The sequence below is a fragment of the Myotis brandtii genome, unplaced genomic scaffold (genome assembly GCF_000412655.1).
Source record: "Myotis brandtii unplaced genomic scaffold, ASM41265v1 scaffold858, whole genome shotgun sequence".
Lineage (NCBI taxonomy): Eukaryota > Metazoa > Chordata > Mammalia > Chiroptera > Vespertilionidae > Myotis > Myotis brandtii.
Window position 1 is genome coordinate 182,537 of NW_005371492.1, and position 5,881 is coordinate 188,417.

The 5,881-nt window shown below is 42.5% G+C and overlaps 1 pseudogene; it reads right to left on the reverse strand.

The window, feature by feature from the left end:
• Positions 1–2,060: 2,060 nt before the first annotated feature.
• Positions 2,061–2,959, reverse strand: LOC102259100 (annotated as a pseudogene).
• Between the last annotated feature and the right edge of the window lie 2,922 nt (positions 2,960–5,881).

Here is a 5,881-nt window from a genome sequence, read left to right on the forward strand (position 1 = left end):
CAATCTTTAGTCCATTCAGATCAACCATTAATAATTTGATACCTATATTTTTACTGCCAAGAAATTAATGTCAACAGCAGTGATACTATTGGAGCACCCACTGAAATGGGTGTGGAAACATAAATAGATGAGGAAACTGAGGCTCCGACTAGTCTAGGATCACAGCAAAAATGATGGCTCCCGTGTTCATGCCTCGGTGAGGGGAAGAGGAGGAGGACATTTTAGGTGAAGAAATAACAATAGGTAGAGAGATGAATTCATGAATTAGTAACAGTCCCAAATGGATGGAGAGGAGGGCTTGCCAGGGGGAGTAAATGGGAGACACAATGAAAGATAATAGAATCAGAGAATGTTAGAGCGCATCATTACCCTGATGTTACCTTCGCCGGCCTGTGGCACCTGGATCTACTAAGAGACTCATTTTCGATCGATCAAGTACTCAGTTTCTCTGTTAGCAAAACCAGAAGATTCATCGGGATCTGAGGGGTCTCAGACAGACTCTGCTCTGATTTCGCCATTGTCTCTGCCACTCACCATCAGTAGGAGTTTGCCATTGTTAGGCCATTCTCCAGCCTGAGGTTCCTGGATCTCAGTCCATATGTCTGAAGCCCTATAAGACTGGCTTTTTCCATGAGGGCACTGACTCAGATTAGCTGTTTAGAATGCACCCTTGTCTATGTCTGCCACAGGTAGGCAGGTAACCTGGAACTAGGAATGTTCTTTCCTTCTTCATGTTAGCTCAGCAGTTACTGCATAACACTAGCAAGAAGCAGATCAAAGTTTCTTGAAGTATCAAAGACTACCCTCAGGAAATATCTGATCCCACGTTTTCAAACAAACAGCATTAGAACTGTAACATAGAGAGAAGATAACTACAAAGTAGAAAACAAGCTGGTATTGAAGTGGAAATTGGGACCTGAAGCGCTGGCCATTCCCTATGCCCCCTTTACTCCTCTGGCTTTTAAACTACTTCCTCTGCTGAGATGACTTAGTTTAGGATTCTGACTACCCAGATGAGTGAATTGAGGACCAAGGGGGTCACATGACCTGCCAAGATGCACAGCTCATGGGTGACTAAGAACTGGAATATGGCAGAGACAGTGTTTGGGTCATGAAAACTCCTCATAAAATCATTTGTAATCATGTTTTTGTATAAATAAAAATAGAAAGATTACTGGATTTAGAGCATGGATTCACCCCCAGACCCAATCTAGTGGTTTGGTGACCTTGGCAAGCCTTCCTCAGCCTCATTTTCTCTCTGTCTGACAAATGAGAGGCTGGGGTGGATGACTGCTCGCATTCCTTCTTGCTTAGGGAGTATTGATTCCATGCTTGCACAACTTCTGAAAGAAAGCAAGATCTGGACTAGATAGACCCAGATGGGTAAAATTTGAATATCCAGAACTGAGAGGAAAAGGAGTTGGTCCAAGTCCCAGTGTTGCCACGTGTGTGTGTGTGTGTGTGTGTGTGTGTGTGTGTGTGTGAGTGAAATGTAAGTTGACTTTTATTGCTCATTGCGTATATATAAAGCATGGTTGATTTTGCATAATTTATTCCTTTGACTACATATTGAAAATCAAATCAACTTCAAAGTCCCTTTAAAACCTAAAGATATTTTTTGAAGCCTGACATACTTGCATTAAAATGAAAAGAGAACCCACAGCTTTGAGTGATATAAAGTAAACACCTCATAGAACTTTGGGGCATTTTAGTATCGACCAATGCTAATTTTATGGGGAGTTAGATATCCATATTGATCATGAATTAATTACACACAGCAGTTCAATATTTTATTGTAAATTGACAGGTACAAGAAAGAAAAATAAAAGTCACATGGTTCGATGCAAATCAACCTAGTGGAATAAAGAAATTCTTTTGATATTTCTTTGACTTCTGTGTCTAACATCTACACATCATTCATCCGAATATTTTCATTGGTACATTTTTCTTTCTGAGTTCCTTTTGAAAGTGTGTCCTTCTACTTCTAGCCGCCATCTCAGTTTTCCAGGATGTCAAGTTGCCCTAAGTGTGAAGGCTTGAGGTCAGTACTTTAAAGTTTCCTACAACAAGGCAGGTGCTCCATGGAAGACGTGAGTGGTTTTGAGACAGATGTGACCGTTTTTGTGGCACGTGGTACCTGTGCCATCCACAGACGGGTAAAGCTTCCCATCTGGACACACACAAATTCCATAGAGTCTTTGTGAGTTGCCAGCAGGACCCCGAGTCACAGTCACCTCAGGGTGAACCAACTGGGGTAAGCACACAGACTCAGCATCAAGCACAAGGATTCCATCACTACCATAAAAAATTATGTCCACTTGAGAAAAGGCCTTGATTTTCCCAGCATGAGCTTACAGATGAACACCCTTTCCAATCTCAGCTCCGGAAGTGGGTCTGCCCTTACAAGGGGTGTCTCCACTGAATGTCCATAAAGAGCCCCTTCAGGCCCAGTTACTTGAAGTCTGTCTGTACCAACACAACTTTGCTGTCATCAAGAGTGGACAGTGGCTTGCCTTCCTTGGAATTGGTCGGAAAGTGTTGACTCCAGACTTCTACATTTTTGGGACCCACTTTTAATCTGCCTGTGACCTCTCATTGAGAGTTGTGAGTATTTAGGGTCACATTCTGAGTAGACTGTTAGAAGCAGGGATGAGTCCACTCTGGAGTGTATTCCTTTGGCATACAATAATAGGAATAAAAATTCTGACTCTTCTTCCAGGCAAAGCCCATCTTTTGTAACAAGCAAGTGACCCATTCCCGTTGGGGGAAATCACATCTCTTTAAGAACCCACATCATAGGAGCAAAATTCTCAAGGAGAATGAGGAGCAAAAGAAGAACAAATATGCAGAGGCAGTGCTTTCTCCAGCCATAAATGAGAATTTTGTAGACTTACTGGTCCTCTGGCCTCTCTCTCTATGTGGTGCCCTCCGTGGTTGTAGTGTACAGTTCACATACCATCTGCTACATCTTGGGGTCAGGGGCCACAAACAGCCACTGCATTTCCCTCCATTCCAGATGGATGGCCACTGTCTTCTCTCCAGAAAGCGTGGGCCTTGCCCTTTCCTCCTTCCTCAGCGACCACAGCAACACCTTTGCTCCTGGAATGGGGTGCAGTTTCCCCAAGCCACAGGCCACATCCCCACAGGACTCCAGGTGCCACTTTTTGGTTCTACAATTCAGAGAAGAAAACTTAAATCTCTTCCCTGAGCATTCATTTTCATATATAATTATTTCCATCAAACAGCCCTACAATAAAGGAAACAAAACATGAAAAGTGCCTAATTCTTTAAGTGTTCCTGACTCTTAAGAGGTGCTCCATACATATTAAGAAGCCTTATTATTCCAGAGGCAGGGCAGGGTATTGGTTGGGGAAGGGAGTTTGAAGCCTTTCTTCTTGCTTGAATTCAATCATTATCTCTACCACTTTCTTTATGCATGACCTTGGACAAGGTACTTAACCCCCTGTTCTTCAGTTTCCTCCTCTATAAAATAGGGACAACAAAAGAACTGGATTCAAATAATGTTTTTTGAGCATCACATTAGTTTACACATGTAAAGCATAGAGAATAATAACTACTAGTCGTTATTATATCAAATTTGCTACATAAATTTCTTCAGTGGGAATGTCATTCTTCGAATATGCCTAGTCTTACATATTCCTTGCATTTTTGTCACATGTGGGTCAATAGAACCGGTAACACTCCAAATCAAGCATCTTCTTTCAGCCTAGGTGTCCAGGGTCACCCTGGAACATCCTGTGTATTTTCCCACGCCCTGGTGACATTTATACCATCCCTAATGCATCACTTTTGGGCACCTATTCTTTTCTTTCTCTTTTTGTTCTCTTGTATTGTGGTTGTTTCAACTTGTTTCTATTGAGGGGTGGTCGTGGAGGCAACAAAATACTACCTGGCCAGCACATTCCCTAGTGTCCATCCCAAAAGAATCACTGGCAATTTCTTGGGTCATTTTAAACAAAGCTGTATAGTGACACTTAGGACTTACAATCTTTTTGTGGAGACATAGTAGTTATATAACAACTCAAGGAAGCATATATCTCACCATTGATTTCTAGTATGGAGCCTGGCATATTCATCATTTCTGAATGAATGAATGAATGAATGAATGGATTCTTAAGAATCAAATGAGTGTCATAGAGATTAAGTACCCTTGTTATAACCCCACCAGAAGTCATTCCCTTTTACAGATCAGTTCAGCGCTCCAGAATTATCTTCCCTTTACTTCAAAATCTTTTATTCCCTAGTCCTTCTGAGGTCTTTCCCCTCAGTTCTTCTTTAGAACAGAGCTTCCTCCAAAATGTAGATTTCAGGTGAGCTGAGTTACTGATCTCCCTGAACTTCACCCTTTGATAAGATAAAGCCCAAGGAATTATAGCTCCTGGAGAGTTAACACTTGTCAACAAGCAGCCCTTCTGTTCAATTCAGGATGTTATACAAATATTATCACAGTTTTTCTTTTTCTATGATGTAAAAAGAAGTGAAGAGTAGTATGTCAATGTGACACATCGGGGTGAATGCTAAATCTTTGCCTCATTCTTTTTTCCATGTTGACATCAGTTTTATCATTCTAGAAGGAGAGAAATAAGTATATACATTTTATTTATATTATATGTATTCTATATAAATACTTATTTCTATATATCTAATATGTATTAAGTATAATATTAAGTATAATAATTTATAGTTATACTAGAGGCCCAATGCACGAAATTCATACAAGAGTAGGCCTTCCTTCCCCTGGCTGCCGGCACCAGCTTCTGTCTGGCATCCCAGACCCGGGCTTCCCTCCAGCCTCCCACAGGCACCGGGGACCCGGGCTTCCCTCACAGCCTGGCTTTGTCCGGAAGGTCATCCTGAAGGAGTCCAGTCTAATTAGCATATTATGCTTTTATTATTATAGATAAATACTTTATATAAGTATCCTATATAATAAAAGGGTAATATGCAAATAGACCAAATGGCAGAACAACTGAACAACCAATCAAAGTGTAATATGCTAATGATATGCTAAGGATGCTTAACTGCTTGCTATGATGCGCACTGACCACCAGAGGGCAGAGAGTCAAGTGGTTGACCAGTTGCTATGATATGCACTGACCACCAGGGGGCAGACGCTCCGACCAGTAGGTTAGCTTGCTGCTGAGATCCGGCCAATCGGGACTGAGCGAGATGGGCTGGACTTGCCCTGGAGCCCTCCCTCGGTCCCTCCCGGGCCCAATCGTGCACAGTTGGGGTCCCTCAGCCTGGCCTGCACCCTCTCGCAATCCTGCAGGCCACTCCCCTTGGGAGGGCGCCAGACACAAGGCTCATGGCTAGTGCAACTCTCTCCCGATCAGGACTGATTGGGCACGAGCCCTCGACAGGCACAGTGGGGCCGGGATGAGTGGGACCTGCAGGTAGGAGCTGCAAGAAGTGTTGGACTGCAGGGTTTTGGCCCGATCCCTGCAGGCCACCCAGAGGGACCCCACCCGTGCAGGAATTCGTGCACCAGGCCTCTAGTATTGTTATAAATGTTTATAACAGGATCACTGTGATTTCCCCTTTCCTCATATTATATAAGCTACTTTTAATAACATCTTCTTTAACATTGAATCACATTTTTCTTGGAAAACAGTATTACATATAATATGTCCATAATACAGAATACTATGATGAAATTTATATATATATATGTTTATTTCTCTTCTTTTAGAGTAATATATATCTACACTAATAAAAGACAAACATGCAAATTGACTGTACCTTCGCTACATCTTAAGTCATGCCCACCAGCCAATCAGAGAGACTGTATGCAAATTAACCCAACCAAGATGGCGGCCGGCAGCCACGGAGCTGGAGCAAGCAGGAGGCTTGGTTGCCC